Here is a 20,625-nt window from a genome sequence, read left to right as displayed (position 1 = left end):
TGAAGATATTATTCTTCCCCACTGAGTGTTCTTGACACCCTTGCAAGAAATCAATTGGCCGTAGATGTTTGGGTTTATTTCTGGGTTCTCAATTCTATTCCATTGGTCTATATGCCTATCCTTATGCAGTACCTCACTGTTTTTGATTGTTGTAGCTTTCTAGTAAATTTTGAAACCAAGAAGTATGACTCCTCCAACTTTGTTTCTCTTTTTAAATGTTCTTTTGGCTACTTGGGGCCCCTTGAAATTCCAAATGAAGTTTAGAATTAGATTTTCCGTTTCAGCAAAAATGGCCTTTGGCTTTTTGATAGAGATTGCATTGACTCTGTAGATGGCTTTGAGGAGTATTGCCATCTTAACAATATATGTCTTGCAATCCATGAACATGGGATGCCTTTCCATTTAATTAGGTCTTCTTTAGTTTTTTTCAGCAATGTTTTATAGTTTTCAATGTATAATTTGTTCACCTCCTTGCTTAAATTTAGTCTTAGGTACCTTATTCATTTGGATGCTATTGTAAATGGAATTGTTTTCTTGATTTCCTTTTTGGATTGTTCATTGCTGGTGTATAGAAATACAACTGATCTCCTACCCTGCAATGTGTTGAATTCGTTTATTAACTCCTGTTTAGCTGCACCCCCCCATCTATGTTGTTATTGTCACATATTACACATTTATACATGTGTGCCCATTAACATAGTTTTACAATGATTGTTTTACGCATTTGTGTTTTAAATCATATGGAAACAAAAAGAAGAGTTATAAATCTAGAATACAATAATACTAGATTTTATATTTATCTGTAGTTATTTTTACCAGAGATCTTTAATTCTTCTTTTGGATTCAAGTTGCTGTCGAATGTCCTTGTATTTCAGCCTGAAGGACCTCCTTTAGCATTTTTGGTAGGGCAGGTCTTCTAATGATGAATTCGCTTAACTTTTGTTTATCTGGGGATATCTTTATGCCTCCATTTTTGAGGGTCAATTTGGCCAGATACAGAATTCTTGGTTGATATGGTTTTTATTTTTTTTACTTTTCCAGTGCTTTAAATATATCACCCTACTGCCTTCTTGCCTCTATGGTTTCTGATGAGAAATTAACTATTAATCTTATTGAGAATCAGATGTCCATGATAAGTCATTTCTTCTTGCTGCGTTCTAGATTTTTTCTTTGTCTTTTGATAGTTTGATTACAGTGTGTCACAGTGTGGATCTTTTTGAGTTTATTCTGCTTAGAATTCATTGCGCTTGTTGGATATGTATATTCCTATGTTTCATCAAATTTAGGAATTTATTGGCCATTATTTCTTCTACTATTTTTTTCTGATCCTGTCTGTCTTCTCCTTCTGAGACTCCTATAATGCATATATTAGTACTTTTTATAGTGTCCCATAGGACCCTTAGGCTCTGTTCATTTTTCTTCATTCTTTTTTCTTTCTACTCCTCAGACTGGGTTATTTCATTTGCCCTGCAAGCTCATTGATTCTATTCTGACTGGTCAATCTACTGTTGAACCCCTTTAGTCAATTTTTCATTTCAGCTATTGTACTTTTTGGCTCCAGAATTATAATTTCTACATTTTTATGGATATTCTCTACTTTTTCATACATTGTTCGTAACTTCCTTTAGTTTCTTTCATGGATTCCTTCAGCTCTTTGAGTATTTTTAAGACAGTCAATTTAAAATATTCTCAAATAAACAATGTCTGGGCTTTCTCAAAATATTTTCTGCAAATTTATTTTTTTCCCTTGTAAATGGATAATATGTTTTTGTTTCCTTTATTTGCAATTTTTCAAGGAAAACTGGAAATTTTGCGTATTGTAATGTGGTAGCTCTGGAAATCAGACTGTCCCCCTCCCCCAGGGACTGGTCATATTGCTTGTGGAATGATGCAGGCATCCATTTGCTTAGGGACTTTTCCAAACTATCTTTTCAAGGACTATATTTCTTGTTCGTATGGTCACTGGAGTCTCTGTTACCTTATCTCTATCTAGTTGTGCCTGGGAAGACTGATTCAACCTCTGTAAAGACAGGAACCAGGGAAATATTTCAGAATATAGTTCATGGCTTCATGTGGTGTCTGAAGTCTCAAGGAACAAGTCAGTTCTTTGATAAGACAAGGAATGACAGGGTCAACAGAGCACAGCACTATGGAACCTTTATTTTCTCTGTACCTGGGGGGTTGGTGGTCGTTCTGCTGACTTTAAGCTAGAGAGCTTCAGGGCTTTATGTTCACCCGAGCCCAGGCTGACTCTCCTCTGAACTGCTACAGCTCCCACAGTTTCACTACTCACTCCCTTGCTTTAGTATATTTCGAAACCACTAACTCCTCACAAAGGAAGGGGAGGTTAGAGGAGGACATGAAACCCTTGAGTCTCAGGCACTGCCCTTTCCACCTCATTCCTGTCCCACTCCCTATTTGGGTTGGTTCTTCCAGAGTTGGGCTGGGGCCCGGAACATAGCCACCTTGACATGATAGGCTGATTAGGCTGAGAATGGGGGGCGTGGGGATTTCGGGGAGAATTTTCTTTTAACCTCAATGGCTAGTCAAATGGCCAGGGCCTTATAGGAACGTCCTCCCAAATCCAGAAGTAGTAATACAAATTTAAGGGAGTAAAAAGCTTACTGAAGTGGCAGACACGTGGAGAAGAGTATAATACAGGTACCTTCCTAAGAAAGAAGCCTACCTTTTAGAAGCCTCAGTGGAGGGACTAAATTTCTTCCTAGATATGACCAAATAGAGACAAACTGAAAGATGGTGAAAAGCATTTGTGACTTGTAATTTTAAGAAGCTGTATCTAAGTGAAAATTTATAATAAAAATATACCTGGAAAAGATATATGATTCATCAGTTTGTTGAACAAATGAGAAAATAATGACCAACATCATAATGTAGGCTAATATTTATGGATCACTGACTGCAGATCCTCACCTCACTGTCTGAGTTACTACTGATATTTTTTCCATTTCACAAACGAGAAAGCTGAGACACTGAGAACATAAGGGAGTTGTTCTACATAACTCAGCTCATAAGAGTGGTGGGAAACCAGTGATTAGAATGCAGGGATCTTATTCCAAAGTCTGTGATTTTATCCACAGCTGTACAAACTTCATCACATCCTACTTTGTTCAAGGAATCTGGGAAAAAATTAAGGGGGTGCTGAAGAATAAAAGGTTCTGTCTATATCTCTAATATATGACTCTGGTTCTCTTAGAAGAACCTCACCCTTCCTCCTGGAGTCCTTTCTCTACTCAGCACTCCAGACATTGACCCACCCCAGAATTTTACTGAATTATCCCCAACCCAACATCCAGACCTTGGTCTTCTTTGGTGGCTGGGCAATGATTAAAGTAGGCAACAAGGGGATAATTAAAGGACATTCTAGGGGATACCGAAACCCTGGAAATCTCATAAATGTATATTTGTCCTATAGACATTTTTCTCTCCCTGTCCTGCCCTCTCTCTCCTATGCTTGCTACTACAGAAGCAAAAGGGAAGTACAGTCTTCCCCACTCCCACACATAATCTAGGTTCTCTTTCACTGACAGGTCTCTCCCTCAAAACTGTTTTTAATGCAATGTAAACACCCTGGAAATTCCGAATATCATCCCAGCTTCCTAATAGGAATGCAGAGACAACCCCTACCTGAGGCAGGAATCTCTTCTCAACAACATGGTTGAGTCTCATGGTCAAATGAAGTCAGCTAGGGCCAAGTTCTGGCTCTTTACACCTGTAGGTTCTGATTTTAGGCATAATTTAGCAGAATGATGAGACTCAGGGAAATTTGGTTTATAGCAGCAGACTCAAATGCCAAGTATGAGTGTGGGAATGTCATGTCATTGCGCCATTGTCATTGCTGCAAGGAATGACCCTACCTACTTCCAATAGGTACTAGATGTGACTCAGTGAGAGGCTAAGGCCCAGGGGGATTGCCCCTCACGGGCCAGGCATGACATTCTCCTACTTGTTGGCAATGAACATCAGGAGAAGGAAGAATAAAGCAAAGGGAGTGTGTGATGCCAATGACCTTTTCCGTCACAATATGATAGAATTTCCATTACAATATGGTAGCTACTGAGGAATTTTTCTGTTACCCACACCAATGACTATTATTCTCTCTGTACTCTTCTCTGGCTTCATTTGATAGAAAGGCTGGTATGTGATTGCAAAACTCTAAACATTTTTATTGTTCTCTTGTCTCAGGTTCCTAAGCCTGGAAAACTGCGGATGGATCTGTTACTAGAGCATGCTTAATTCACCAAGGCCTTGGCCTCCACCCTTGAGGCTTTTAGGAGTTAGCTTTCTGGCCCTCCTTTGCATCGTATGCTAAGACTTCGGCTGTGCAGCTATGAGCATCTTAATTACCTGCACACAAATACCTACTCACAAGTGGTAATGGATAACTCTTGAGGAGATAATGGGAACCAGAATCAGTGGAATGAACATTGGCTTGTGTCCTTTGGCTTGGCCCCTCTCTCCCAGAAATTGCATCTTTGCTGCAGTCTCACAGGGACAGGGTGGTTAGGCTTTTTTCTTGACCCCACAGAGGATATAACAGATAAGAGGAAAGAAGCCGTGTTGCAAGAGGGTGCCCACCCTGGGTTCTGCTGAGTGTCCCACAAGAGAGGGCCCCCACTAAATTAACTTCCAGCTGATTTGTATAGGAAAAAGATGGGCTGGAGAATGGGTGTGCATCATAGCTATCTTCAAATAGGCTGTCATGTGGTAGCTGCTTGTTAACACAAATACAGTGTGGGTGAAATCATGGGAGAGGGAAGGCATAGGGCGTTACTATTAATCCACGCCTTACTATTTTCCAACGTATACATAATTCATATGTGTGACCTCATTCAATTCTTCATCTTCTGTATGAGCATTATCAGTAATCACACTGTAAAATGAAACAGACCCAGAGAAATGAAGTGATGTGCCCAAGGTCATATGGTTACAGAATGTGTGTACTCACACATGAACACACACACACACAGGACAAATGCCTGCCAAGATGCAAACTTTCTTTTGTATCACTCTAAGACGTGGTGGAAGCCGTAGGGGGCAGATTTTAGCTCAGCAAAAGAGAGTGTTCTGACAACTAGAGTTCTCTTAGAATGGCTGCTCAGGTGGCCCAGGAGCTTTCTCTCCAGGGAACTGTTGCAGCAGAGGCTGGAAAACATCTTACTCAGGGGCACTGGGAGGTTATCTTGGGCGTGGGCATAAGGTCACTTTTCAGACCCCACAGCTCTGAGCCTTTGTTTCTCGGTTGGAAGAGACCTGACCTGGAGTTTAGGAGCCCTGGGCTCCTGCTTAAGTTTGTAGCTCAATTGTCAATATCTGGGTCTCATTATCCTCCTCCAACTAAAGAGTGTTGGGCCACAGCAGGGGTTTTGTAAACATTGTTAACCATAGAAACCTTTCCTCAAATGGATTATTTATGGGCCAAGGTAGCTTTTTGAAATCGTATATCCATACCTATACTTGTATCTATACATATGTATATAGACACGTCTGCGTATGTTATATACGATACACCCACAAATATATGTCTGTACTTGTGCATATATATTTGTGTGTGCTTGTGTGTATAGTTGTGTGTTTTTGTTTGTTTTGATCCTTTGGTTTTCTCTTTCTGAGTATAATCTTGGAACATCTTTGTGTTAGGATGATTTTCAGCACCCAAAAGAAGTTGAGTGAAGTCAACTGTTCTCCCCTTATTATGAAAGTGGCCATGATCATTAAGATATTTTGCTACGTATGAGGAAGATTGGCCCAGATGCTAGCTCAGGGCTAATCTTCCTCAAGCAAAAAGAAAAAAAAAGATACTGTGATACAGAGGTCTTTGTGGGCAACAAAATGTGAGAAGGCACACCTTCTAGTGTGATGGGAACCCAGAGAGAGATATTTTGCGCCCGTGTAAATGAGTCTGGTGTTGGTGTCTGTGTGTTTCGGTCAAGGCTATTCATCCACAACTCTGACTGGACTGAACTCCAAAGCTGCACCCTAGATGGGCATCAAGACTTGGGAGGAGACAGCTGCCAGGCATGCCTGGCTAGACTGACCAGGCCCAGGGGACCCAGTGTCAACAAAGAGCCTCCTGTCACACGTGTGGTTCTGACCTAAGAGCTGGTCGACTTTGAGGGTCACAGTGGGCTTGGATGCTAAACATGTAGCAGTAACCATGGTGACCTGTGGGTTGGAGGCTGTTATTCATTTTTCTAACCTCATGTGAGCCTCGCTGATCTGGTGTGATTTCAAGAAGATAAGGAACTGTGGTATTTCTTGCACATCAGAGTTTATACTGAACTTTATACCCATAGGGTACCTTAGATGTAAACCGTAAAGAAATGACTGCCTTAGTTGTGTTTTTCCTCCTGTACCTCTCCTTCATCCAGAGGTGGGGCTCCACTGACTACAGAACTGGAAACTTCATTTCCAATCCCATCCATTTGTCTTCTAGAGTCAAATGTGATGACGCACGTGAGAACTGGAAGTAGTCAGACAAATGAATGTTATTATCCTCAGACAAGACGATTTTCATTTGTGTGGATTTCCCACACAGATTCAGGCCAATCTGACCAACCTGGATGAGGAAGAGCCTTGGGAAAATTCTGATGAATGTCCTTGGGGCTGTAAGCTTCATAAGGGTGTGGCCAGTCTCTGCCATGTTCACTTCTGAGCCTCCAGTGCCTGGCACATAGTGGGTGCTCAATAGCTGTTTGTTGATTGATGGCCAAAGTAGTGTCATCCAGTCCTGCTGCAAAGATTCCCTCCATTACTCAACTGGCAGCTCTAGCCCAGGTGGGCAGCAAGGGTCCTAGACCAGAAGCCAGTTACCATGGGTGACCAAGAGACAGGCTAAAAGGGGCCTAGGGAGTGAGTGAATGCCCTATGAGTAATATCAGAGCCCATAGTGGCTGTGGGGCTGGATGTGAGGAGCTCAGCCACAAGGAGGTGTGGAAAAGCATGAAGCTGGGTGATACAGCAAGGGTTTGTGAGGAGGTGGTGGGAGGTGGGAGAGAGGAGGAAGCAGAAAAGAGGGGAGAAAAATGAGCAGAGGGAACAGAGGTGGGCCTGCCCAAAGCTGGTACCCAGTGACTGTTGTTCAATAAATAAAGGAGAAATCAGTGGTTCCATCTAGAAATGGATATTTATTAAGGTCATGGAAGCATCTGCACAGAGAGGTCTGGACTTTCCTCAAACAAAATGGTCAGTTTAGAAGATCTCATTGATCTTTCTCCAGGGCACGAAGCACGGGATCTTTGTGATGACCAGGACGTGTTCCATTCTTCATCCAAAGGAGACAATGTCCTGGGCGGTGTTGTTACACATGAGGGGCCCCCAGAGCCTCCTGTAGGCAGAGGGAGGGAGGACTGAGCTGACCTACCCATGGTCCTGCCCTCCCCGCCTACCTGGGGTGGGCAGTACCTGTTTGGGGGCTGTGTGGGAGATGAGGGGCGGTCCTGGGGCCCAGCCCTGGCCTTGAGTGTTCCCCCAGCTTGACCCTGGCCTAGGCCCTGCCCCTAGAGTGTCTGTGTGGTGGGAACCCCGGAGGGGCTGCCTGGGCTTGTGGAGGCCGCTCTCTCACACAGGTGTGAGCCTGAACTGAGCTAATCCCTGGCTTGGGGCTGCAGAGCCTTGGAGGAATGGCCACTGTTTCCTCACACAAAGGTGCAGTTTGATAACCCGTAGCCCACGTGAGTGACAGTCCTGAGAGGGTGCCTGTCTCCACCACTCCTCTCAGAGGAGGCGGCTTTTTCTGAGGCAGCTGCCCCAGGACAGGATTTTCAAATGCAAACTTCCAGATAAGGTGCTGTATTAGTCTCCTATGGCCACTGCGACAAACTGTCACTGACTTCACAGCTTAAAACCACAGAAATGTATTCTCTCACAATTCAGGAACAGTATGGGATCCTGAAGTCAGAAAAGAGTTTACACACCAGACTGGATTAGCTTTTTATAGGAACCCTCCCCTGAAGAAAACCAACCTGTGATGAATTTGAAGATTGCTCACTGAGATTAAACCATCTTTTCACATGTCACCGGGGCAGGAACTCCCTAAACTGAAGTCACTGAACTGTTTTCTGTGATTTTGTGAGGTAAAGAATAACCACCCAAATGACAGGGCATTGACTAGGGAAAATAGTTCTAATTATGTCCCTCCCAAGAGAAAATGAATCAAGGTTGGTTGAATAAATAGAGAAGTAATACCCTGACTTCTATCTTTAGTTATAGCAGGCCAGGTTATTTGGACCAACCCTCTGAATGAAAAAAATTTTAGAGAAAAAAAAACCTTTTTAAAGCATTGATGAACTGACAAGACAGTGAAGGATTGTCAAGGAAAATTTTGGATTTCGTTCTGAAACCCAGAACAGTACGCAGAAGTCAAGACAAACCAACCTGTTTTTGCCCTGAAGCTTTTTGCAATCTAAACAATTTGGCCTTCAGTTTTGGTTATTTTAGGGCCAAAAGGATAAGAGTCGAGGTCCTGGGTCCAACCAATATGGAGAGTCAAGTAATAAACTCTCCTCACGTTAATCTGGGGCCCTGCAGGCTGTCCCTTAGCATAACGGTGAAACTGAACTAAATCTACCCCCGACAGAGAAGGTAGCCTTGGTACCGAACAAAGCAAGAAAAGTAGAGAAAGGGAAGAACAACGAGATTCTGAGAAGCTGTGACCAAGGACAGCCTTCGTGAAGATTTACAGCCTAGGCTCTCATTGGGTCTCCAGCAGTGGTCTTGATTTTCAGGTGGTTTAGAAGGGAAATGCCCCCAGGTGCCAGGCCGAAGCCATTGCAGATCCTCTCTGAAGAAGATACCTTTAGTCCAGGCTTGGGAAGACTGCCATACCCTCCTCCACCTACCACACACACCAAATCTTTTTAAAAGTATCAAGCTGCACATAATCAAAATACCAAAGAACACAAGAAAATGTGACGCTGCGATTGAGAGTCAGCAGACATACTCTTAGTAGGGACAGATGAACAAGTACAGACTTGAGATTTTGGAATTATCTGGCCACTATTATAATACAAACTTAAAAATAACTGGAGGGAACAGGAAAATAGGAAGTGTTGTTACTGATTGGATAAAGAACTAGACAGAGCTTCCAAAAATAAAAAATGAAATACCAAAATTAAAAATTAAGTGGGTAGATTTGCTTGCAGATTAAAGACAACGGAAAAGAGACTTATTAAGTAGAAGAAATATCAGAAGGAATTATTGCAGTACAATACAGAAAAAGGAAAACTAGTCTAGTAACTAGAAACTGTTAAAGAAAAATGAGCATTGCTTATACAATATGATAATCACAATTGCTAATGGCAGTTAAAAAAACAGGGTAGAGGGCTGGCCCGGTGGCGCAAGTGGTTAAGTGTGCGTGCTTCAGAGGCCCAGGGTTTGCAGATTCGAATCTCAGGTGCGCACTGACACACCGCTTGTCAAGCCATGCTAAAAATGTAAATCTTTGGAATCTTTTGTGGCCACAACAAAAGTAAACTAGAAATGAATAAAATGATAAATAGAAAAATCCTCATAATATTAGAAAATAAGAACTACACTTTTAAATAACCCACATGTTAACATAAAATTTAGAAAGAAATAGAAAATGTTGTGAATTGAATAATAACAATAACAGTACTTATTAAATACTATGGAATGCAGCTAAAACAGGTAGATAAAAATTTATAGTCTAAAAACTCAAATATTACAAAAAACTGAAATTATTGAACTGATCATATATCCAAAGAAGTTAGAAATTAAAAAGTGAATAAATTCAATGAAGTGAGAGGAAGAAATAAAAGAAGTAGCAGAAGTTAATGAACTAGTAGGCAAACAGACAACAGAGAGGTTTAATAAAGCAAATATTAATTATTTGAAAAGGCCGATAAAATTGGCAAACTTCTGGAGAAACTAATCATGAAAAGAAGAAGTGCAAAAATTTAAGATCAGGAACTAAAAAGGGGAGATTTTTACAAAGCAGCAGAGCATTAAAAGAAAGCCAAGAATATTATTAAAAGCTTTATACTAACAAATTTAATATTTTAGACAAAATAGAAATATCACTGCCTAACACCTGCTCAAGAAGAAATTGCAAACTTAGGTAATACTGAGCTATCACAGAAATGGCATCAGCAATCAAAAATTTTCCACATAGAGAACTGACCTAGATGGCTTCATTGTTAATTTCTACCAAAATTCAAGGAAGGAAAACTTTTAATCTACAAACGCCTCCAGAAAAGAGAAAAAAAAAGAACACTACCGTCTCATTTTGTAAGGCTGGCATAACCTTGACACAAACAGCATGTGATAAAGCTTTGTTTGATTTTCTCTTGCTATTCGGTCTTATGTCAATTTAATTTGTAGTCCGGCCAGAGGAACCCAGAGTGAGTAGAGGGTAGTCTTCCTCCTCTTCAGTGATTCATAGACACAGAAACCCTGCACAAAGTATTAACTCTCAAAACTAGTCCAACAATACAGAAAAAGGTTAACACATCACAGGCAAGTTAGGTTTACACTAAGATTGCAGATCTCATTTAACCTTAGAAAGATCAATTAATGCAATTTACCACATGAACAGATCTAAGAGAAAAATCATATCGTTCTCTCAATAGACAGACAGGCATTTCATAAAACTCAATATCCAATCATGAGAACAAAGATAAGCTTTTATCAGACCAAAACGGAGAGAAATTTCCTTAATCTAATACACAGTATCTGTAAAACCTACAGAAACCATTTAATCAACCCCCCCTCTAGTAAAATAACCCAGGTTTCCATCCTTCTCGCAAGAATGCGAGAAAGCCCTTCCCTCCAGGCTGCTTTGCACGCAGTGTGTGATCCTGGTGTTCTCCTCCCAGCTCTTTCCCTTGGGCAGGCTGGAGTCTGGAAATGATCCCAAGGGGGATCCTTTCAGGGAGTCTACGGAGATTAAAGGGGGAGAATGTGAGGAGTAGATCAAGGGAGGAAGCAGGGCTGGACAGAGAAGGGGAAGATTTGCAGCCCTGCTGGCTCTTTTCCTCTCTGTAATCCCGAGTCTCTGGGCCTGATGCTCTGATTCTGATGTCCTTCCTGTATTTCGGGAGAACGCTGCACTATGGCATGCTCAAAAACAGCTTGAGGACAGTGCACATGTTGAGCTTTATTTAATGTTGTCAAGGAATGATGGGGAGGATAAGACCTGATGCAAAATAGAGAAGATGTGTACTGTAAGGCACGGGATGGACGTGGAGTAATCAGGAGAAGGTAGTGAGAAATATACTGACAGTGTATAAATACTTAGTAGATACTCAGAAGACTGTTGAAGAAGCAGTGATAGAAAAGGGAAAGACTTTTCAGGACCTTCTTGGGATCCCAGAGAATCAGGCTTGGAGGAATCCCTTAGAACTGACTGGTTGTCAAAAATTAGTACATTTTTGCATTTTTCTCAACCCATGCAAGAAAAACTCTCTCTCTGGGGCCGGCCAGGTGGCGTAGTGGTTGGCCCGTATTTTGCAGGTTCGGATCCCGGGCACAGACCTGCGCGCTGCTTATCAGGCGATGCTGTGGCAGGCGTCCCACAGATAAAGTAGAGGAAGGTGGGCAAGGATGTTGGCCCAGGGCCCATCCTCCTCAGCAACAAGAGGAGGATTGGCAACAGATGTTAGCTCCGGGGTAATCTTCCACACCACCACCAACAACAACAATGACAAAAAAATTCCATCTCTGACTTTTTCTGTCTCTGTATAGGGTATTTCATTTCTGGCAATTGATATCATCTTCTTTGCTGTTTTTAGATTACTTTTAGATCGTGTGATGTTAAGCCCCCTTCTTGGATATCACCACCTTCCTCCACTAAGTTTCATTTCTAGGGACATAACTTTCTAGAAGTGAAGACCAACTGTGTCACCACAGTGTTGACTTTTTATATGAAGAATGAACTTTTGTCTTTAGGAATTCCACTGAACTCCCTCCTTCCTATGCGATTTCCATTTTCGTTTTTCTCTCATTATATAAAATGACTGTACACCCCGTACCTGATGCTCCACATCAATGTTCTCATCTGAATTCTCACTTCCAATTCAAACTCTAGCCTGACCAAGGGGACGAGGGTATATGATAGAGGAAAACCTGTGACAGGCAGACAATGGCAGCACTGTGAATGGGGTCCATATGTGATAACCCTGTGCCACGGCACCCAGATGGAAGGCAGCCTACGTGGCCTAATCAGTCACGATGTAACCTTGACACTCCTTTCATTACCCTAAATTTAATAAAATAAAATAATCCCTTGAAAATGTGTCGTAGAAAAAATGCAAACTACTTGGCGGTGAGTAAAGGCTAAGAGCTCATTTTGATTAGCTGATAACCGCAAACTTGCAGCTGACTGCTATCACCACAAATCATCCTTCAAGGGTTCACTGTGTTGAAAGAGCCATTGACTTTTCACAGTTGTTGTAGCCACTGTGGGAACCTCATAAAGAGAAGACCACTGTGGGCCTTAAGTCAGTGACAGAGATACAAATTACTGCAAATTGTCAGCTTTTCCATTGTTTGAACTGATAAAGAGAAGCCAGCTCATAAGACCACTGGAGAAACAGTCCCTAAAGGAAGGGTTTTATACAATACAGATGGAGATGTAATGTCCAAGCCTGGGCAGTTCTTTCATTCAAAAACATGTGTTAGGTACTGTCTCCAAGTATGGTGCTCTACGAAGCACTGGGAGTCATATGGTGGCCCTGACAGATTAGTTTCTAGTCTCGAGGAGTGGGGAGTACATTAGCCAAGTACACACACATGTATAGGATTATGAATGGTGGCAAGTGCTCTGAAGGAAAAACAATGACAAGAAAGATGACAGGGTAACCTGCCCTTTATTAGAGTAGGAAAGACCTTCCTGAGGAGGTCATATCTACCAGTCACCCCAAGGTAAAGTTGAAGATGGAAAGTGTTCTCTGATATGTTCAAGGAATTGTCTTGAGGTGACTACACACCCAGAGGTTCTGGAGTGCCTGAGAATTATTAGAAATAATGAGAAATTTTGCCAAAATTAATTTCTTCTATTTTCCACGAAATATGTGGAATTCAAAGGCAGTAGATAGAAATGAATAAATTGGAGTCTTTGATAATTTAACTCTTCTGTTTAACCAAGGTAACATCATAGTGCAAAAAACAACGAAAAATTGGCACCTAGAATTTATAAAGAAGTCTTTAAAATACTTAAGGAAAACAATCAAATGTAAATGTGAAAGAGATACCACAACAATTCGCAGAAAAGCAAACTGAAATGGCTAATAAATATTTGAAAATATGAAGGGAAGTGGTAATAAAAACCACTATGATTTGCCATTTCACACCTAGTAGACTGACAGAAATGATGAAGCCTTACAATACTCGGTATTGTTGGGAGCATTAACTGGAACAATAACTTTGTGAAGCAACCAAGCAATTTCCAAGACAAGTGAAGGTACACACACTCTCTAACACAGCCATTCCACTGTAAGGATATACCCTAACATCCCTACAGAGATTCATGTCAAAGATAGCTCACTGCAACCTTTATCTATGAGCAAAAATTGGAAACAACCTAAATTTCCTAAGAATAGATAAATAAATTGTGTTATTTGCATACATTGGAATTTTATGCATCCATTAAAATGAATGAACTCTACCCTCATGTATCGACATGGAGAAATCTCAAAAATATATCAATGATTTGTTTCTTCCAGGGAGGGAAACAGGACAAGTAGGAGTCAGAGGTGAGAGGAGTATTTTTACTTCTTTATGCTTTTGGAACCTAAATTTTGCACCAAGTAAATCTATTTCTTTTTAAAAAAATACAATTAAATTTTTAAATGGTGAATAATAAAATGGTTGCAGAGAGCTGGTATAGGATAAACCATTTTTTAAAGTTTGAAAACAGACAAAACGAAGAACGACCAGCTCACTTCTGCTCCCGTCACTGTTCTGACAACAACGACTTCTCACAGTTTATCTCAGACAGAGTCCGGACTTCCCCGTGGTTTCTACACCTGAGCCACTACACTGGCTGGGAACCACAGCTCTTGATTTTCTTCCTTTATTTGCTTCTGACAATAAAGACAAGAGGGGAAGAAAAATACATCGAGGACAGGGAGACAGCAGAAGCTACACAAGCAGGGAGAGGCTGGGCCCCTGAGCCCTCACTTTCCTTCCACCTCTGAGGGCAAACGTCTGTTGTGCCGAGCAGCCCCTGCCATTGGCAGCCTTCCTGGAAAGCCCCGCTCCTCTTGCTGATCTTGACAGCTGATCTCCTTCCTTCCTCAAGATCGTTTACTTCCTTCTATCAGAAAATTATCACAAGGTGTTGGCTGAGTTAGAACAAGGCACTGAGCTGAAATCTGTTGTAAACATTGTTATAACAAATAGATAAATCAGCTGATGTCTGCAATATGACCCGCTCAGATCTCTAACTCCTAGTGTGTCTGAGAACCGACTGTCCCTTGGGCCCCTCCAGCTGGAGGATGAGGACTAAGCTTGACTGCTCAGTTGGCAGTCTCAGATCACTAGGCCCAGTCTCTTTTCTCATTATTAAATTACTCTTCTTTGCCTCCCACTTGCTTGGACTTTTCCTTCCCATTGGAGGCTGAGCCAGTCTTCAACTTCCTTAGAGACGCCCAAGGAGAAGAAAATACTCCTTTGCTTAATCCATTGAATGTGTATTGGACGCCCTGACTTTCTCCTGATATCTCATGATCTCTAAGGCCTGGGGCTGCTATGTCATGACCTCCCAGGTCAGAACCAGGTGAGCGTTGTATTATGTCCCTCTGGGCCTGCTCACAGTTATGTCTGCTCAGGAGCCTTCTCTTGCTTCATTAAGGCCTATGTGCCTTCTTGTTGGGTTGGTGTTTATCTTTCCTGAGCATTTGAGCCCTTGAGGTGACTTTGAACTTGATACAGAGAAGGTCTAATGTCCTAGGAGGGAAATATCCCAAATGCAACTCTTCAGGTGACCCTGAACTGTCCTTGCCCCATTTTTCTCCCTCATTTCATTTAAAAGCTTTGTCATTGTCACTGTTGAAGTTCATGGCATTTGTCATAGGCAGAATCCTAAAATGATTCTACATTTTAGCATGTAGAATCCCTGTGGCCCCCACCCGTCTGTAATCTCTTCCCCTCTGAGAGTGATTGGAGTCTGTGAATGTAACAAGATATCACTTCCAGGATTATGTTAGGTTATACAGCAAAAGGGAAATGATGCAGGTAGTCTTACCCTAATCATGTGAGCCCTTCAAAAGTAGAGAGTTTTCTGCCAGTGGTTACAGAAGATAAAATCATGGAAATCCCAGGCATGAGCAGGACTTGATGTGCCATTTTTGGGTTATATATTGAGGTGGCCATGTGGCAGGAGTGAGGGCTGCCTCCGAAAGCTGAGAACTGCCCCCTGATGATAGCCAGCAAGGAGATGGGGCCCTCAGTCCTACACCTGCCAGGAACTGAGTCCTGTCAACCTTGTGAATAAGCTTGGCAGATGATTCTAATCCAGAGCCTCCAGATGGGAGCCCAGCCCGGCTGACACCTTGATTTTAGCCACCAGACACCCTGAGCAGAGAACGCAGTTGAACCTGCCCAGGCTTCTGACGTCTGGAAGTGTGAGATAACAAATGGCTTGTAATCCAAGTTGCTAAATTTGTGGTAATTTATTACATAGCATTAGTAAATAATTACAGCATTAATCAGGGATATCCACCTCACAGAAAATTGACATCTTTTTAGGGTAGAGCCAGATGGAGAAAAGGAGAGGAGACAAAAGAAGACAACCATCACCTCACTTGGAATGTGATCCTGAATAAATGAAAATGACATCCTCTCTTTTTGTTTTTCTCCTGTGTTAACAGTCTTTGTTTCATCTGAATCTTCTCTTTTTCTTTTCCTTTTCTGCATTTTCTCTCACACCTCGATTGAGATTGTGTATGTGAGATTGTGCATGGATTGTGCATGAGTGCGTGAAGAAGACACGTGGCTTGATTGATTGGGAGGATTACCTTCTGAAGCAAACAAGCTCTCCCTCCTGCTCTATGGTCCAGTCCAAGTTTCTCTTCTGAGAGAAGCCCTGGGAGAATCAGCACCGCAGTGAGGTGGGAGCTGTGCGCTACTGAGGGCCCCGTGCAGTAGGAATGGGATAACAATGAGCAGATGACGTTTATAGAGCTCCTATTCTGCATCAGGTACTGTTTCGAGTGCTTTATATGAATTCATTCAATCCTATAACAACCCATGAGATTGTAGAATTATTATCACTAATTTACAGTTGAGAACACTGAGGCACACCAGGTGAAGGAACTTTTCCAAGGTTGTGCCTTAGGTGGGAGTGGAACCAGGATTCACACTTCAGCTGTCTGATGTAGAGTGTGCACACTTAAGCACTACCTGGAAGATCTTTATCCAAGTCAAAATTCCTTGTGGGAAAGCTAAGTATATGCAATGTATCTTTGTGAATGACAAGCCCACCTGACCCTTCTCTGCTCTACCCGCATGGTGACTGTCTTCTGGTCCTCTAGAGCTGCCTTGATCTCAGGACAAGGACGGATCTCTTGCACCTCCTGGGGGTGGTGGTGAGAGAGAGTCTTGAGTGATTTTCTTGTATCAGGAGTATCCTTGAGCAGCCTTCTGAGTTAAATTGCGAGAGAAAATTCTCAGAAGGAGGGTTTTGTAGCTCACTGGCCTCCACGGGTGGCCGGGCCAAGAAGGAGAAACATCAGGTCAGGGAATGAAGGAGAAGGTGCTGAGGTGGTGGGTCTGAGGGTCATGGAAACTTGCCACTGCTTGGACCTGCTTCCTGAGATTCTGAGGGAGGATGCTCCTGCTGCAGTCCAAGTGCGGACAGCCGACTCTGCCCGGGCAGGTAATCCAAAGAGATCTCTGCCCCACACCCCTAACCCAATAAGAAAACCCTCCTGTTGGTCCCAGAACATGGTCCTCATCATTGGCTGGGGCGACATCATGAGACTATAGATGTTTAGGACACTGTGGTGAAGAAGTAAAATGATAGCTGTCACCACCCGAGGACTTGGTGGGGTGGAGTGGGTGGATTTCTTCTTGTCACAACCTCAGGTCTAGTTGCATGAGTCTCCTCCCTGGTGACAAAACAACCACATCAAAACATCTCTTACAGCTCCAAGCTCTAGCTGTGACCCATTACATACAGGTTGGAAGTCTGAGGTCTGCAATTTCACTCCAGAGTCCATACTCGTCTGCCTTAGGAGATGAGTTTTATCACCATCCCTTCAAGGAGCCCCAAAGATTTCCTGGCTCACGATTGTGGAGAAGGCTGTGAGACTTCGTGTCCTCACTGTTAAAAAGGAGGATATTTTTTGTGTCTGACATTGCTATTTGCCTGCCTCATATCCATCTCTCATTCTTCCTCGCTGAGGAACCCCAATTTTGTTCAGAGTGGTAGTGTACCCAGCCACTAACATATTTACCCTCCCAGACTCCTTTGCACATAGGGGTTTACATGTGACACAGTTGTAGGCCATTAAAGTTACTGAACAGGGTTCTTAGCAGAGATTTTTCAGACGGCGTCTTCTCTGTCTCCTTTTGTGCCTTCCTTTCATGCCTGGAGAAGGAGTCCTACTTATGATGTATGACTGTGTAATAATAAGGTTGCAGACTTCTCACTCCCTCTCTCTCCCTTTTACTAGTCTGCTGTCTCCATCACAATGTCTTATTTTCAATGTGCATTTTCTGCCCGTGGAATAGCTGCTGATGCTCCGATGAAGCCCTCTGTTGGACTTACCCTCACATTACGCCTTCCAGAGGAAGTCACCTAATGGGCATGAATCTGCAGAGAGTCCCAGGCTAGGAGGAGACTGCACAGAGAGAGTGATGTTTCAGTGCTAAACCAACTGTACTGACGAACCGTGACCAGAGAGAGGGCTCCCAAGCCACCAGGCCTTGGCCATGTTTCAACCTGGAACTATGACATGACCCTAGTGTGAAGTTAGTCCCAAGAATGGCTAATAAGGTTAAATTCCCTGCCAGATCAAGTGTATAGCAGGCACAAGTCACAATTACATGAATTTATAGAGAGTAAGAGAGGTGACATGGTAAGAGAGCCTCTTCCTCTTCCACGGTCTGACGCCGATGGACACGGGGAACATGCATCCATCTTTAGGGGACTGAGGCTGATCCCTTAATCATGGGCTGACTCTGTAATTATTGTCTAAACTGGGACACTTGAGAGTAAGATGGGGCACTGCTTGCCAAGAAACTCATTTTGGATCATGTGTGAGCAAGATATAGACTTCTATTCTGTTAGTCACTGAAATGCTAAAGTTTATCGGTTAGAACAGTTAGGGTTATCTTAACGAAGACATGGACCAACTTAAGCCTACTTTTTTCTGACACAGAATATTTTTTAAAATAAAATTATTTTAATAATTATAGAATATAGAATATTGAATAAATTAAAAAACAGAAAGAAGAAAAATGTCAGCCTTAATTCTACCAGCAAACTGATCTTTGATAACCAATGGATTTCCAACTCTGATTTTTGTGTATAATTTTATATAGGTGTGATCACAATATATTTAATTTTGAATCCTATAGTTTAAATTATTCAACATAAACTTTTCCCTCATTTTATTAAAAATCTCTTATTGAATATCATTTTATTATCTAATTTAATCATTAGGCATTTAAATTATATAAATAATACATAAAAGTAGAAAAATTAGGAAAATGGATATGTAGGAAGAAACAAAAGCCTAAAAGAAAACTATGCGTACAAGCAAAAATTTGATTGTAGTATATACCTCCTTGTTTCCTGCTTTTGACTTAAAGATACCTGGCGAACGTTCTTCCATGTGGCAAAATGTAAATCTATCTCATAACTTTAAGGTTTCCATAGTGTTCAGTCATGTATAACTTTTTAAAAGCTCGTCCCCAAATTAGTGCTGAACATTGGCATTGTTTCTATGATTTGACTTGTGTAACAAACCTATAAGAAATAACCTAGTCCACTTTTCTCCGTGTGGTTGATGACTAGGTCACAGACTCCTTTCCTCCTTTTTTTAGGACCTTTGTGTACCAGATGTGAAAATGCCATTTTCTCCATGTCCATACTGAATCTCAGTATTATCATTTTTGTAAATCCTCCCCAATCAGGTAAGCAAACAATTATTAACATTTTAATTTGCATTGATTAGTTAGTAAGTTTTACTTTTTTCCAAATGTTTATTAGTTTTTAAAAATAACTTGCCCATTCATATACTTAGCCTAGTTTTCTAGAGCCATGGATAATGTAGATGTTAAGGGCTGCAGAATACATAATGTGCATGGGTTGTATTTTACACTTTTCCTATTTTGGACGTCAATACTGATTCCAATTTGGGGTCTATTGTTAAATAATGATGTGATGAACATCTTTATGAATAACACACATGCACACTCACCCACACACACTTTAGCCCTCATGTAGGAATAAGTCCTAGAAGTAGAAATCACTAGATCAAGAGAGAGAATTAGATGTACATTGACTTAGAAAGCATTCTAAGGAAACAGGTACCATCAGTAGCAGCCAGGTCTCCTGATGCTACAGGCATTATAAGGTAATAGTATTTCTTCCTAATGTGCGTCATCCTATGTCAAGTGCTCCTATCAGGTGTGAGGGGAACTGACCCACCAGGCACTGTACCTCGAGGCCACACACCGGGGCCCCTGGTGGCTGATGTCCTTGTCCACTCTCTCGCTGGCTCTGGTTTACACCCTGGGGCTCCGTGGAGCTCCTCATGGCTGACTCTCTGGGGTCTCTATTTCTTTAGTGTGACGGCTTCTCCTGAGAGTGTCCTTTTTTCTGCTGTGTCCCGAAACTGTCCCCTGGCTCCTGCACCTTCTGTCATTCTCTTGCTCATCTCTGCACGTGCATTCAGCTCTTCTCTCACCTGTGCTTCTGCCGGTGCTGTGAGCCCCAGTGAAGACTTGGCAGACACACAGTAGTGTGTGAAAAACAAGCTTTTGGTTGCCTTTCATGTTATTTCTCCCTGTGCTGGATTTTGCTTTTCATAGCCGTGTGATCTATTTGATATTCTTTTCAATGAAGTTGCTTCTCTTTTCCACGTTTCTCCCAGTTGTCAGTGTTTGTCCAGACCTCATGACTTGTTGTGTTCTGTCACAGACGACTCACTGGTGGGGCTGTTTGAGGGATACAAGATCCTAAAAGAAGGTCGTCTGGGTCACAATGAAGGGTCTTTCACTTGAAATGTGGCATTTTGTGGGTTTGTGGACTGAGATTCATGCCTCCTCCATGTAAACAAATAAAGATGGGGCTGCCCCAGTTCCCTCCTCCCTCCTGCTCTCCCCTCCAGACAAGGGCTCCACTGAGTATTGATTGGAAACCTCAGGACCTGTGGGTCTTGAAGTCCCTTCCAATTTCACACTGCTCTTCTGGAATCAGGAAGATCACTCACGTGAAACTGCAAGGTGCAATACAGATAAAATGCAGAGAATTTAATTGATTTCAAGACCAGATTTCCTGTGGATTCCAAATACAGATCCCTCCGCGCCAAACTGACCTGCCTGGTAGAAGAAGAGGAACCAGGAGAATTTAGAGGAAATATCCCCTCACTGTAAGTTTCCCAATGTCAAGGACAGAGCCTGTTTGTGCCCGGCACA

Source organism: Diceros bicornis, unplaced genomic scaffold, assembly GCF_020826845.1.
Source record: "Diceros bicornis minor isolate mBicDic1 unplaced genomic scaffold, mDicBic1.mat.cur scaffold_376_ctg1, whole genome shotgun sequence".
In the NCBI taxonomy this organism is placed as follows: Eukaryota; Metazoa; Chordata; class Mammalia; order Perissodactyla; family Rhinocerotidae; genus Diceros; species Diceros bicornis.
The sequence above is the reverse complement of the archived record's forward strand: the minus strand, read 5'-3'. Positions refer to the sequence as shown.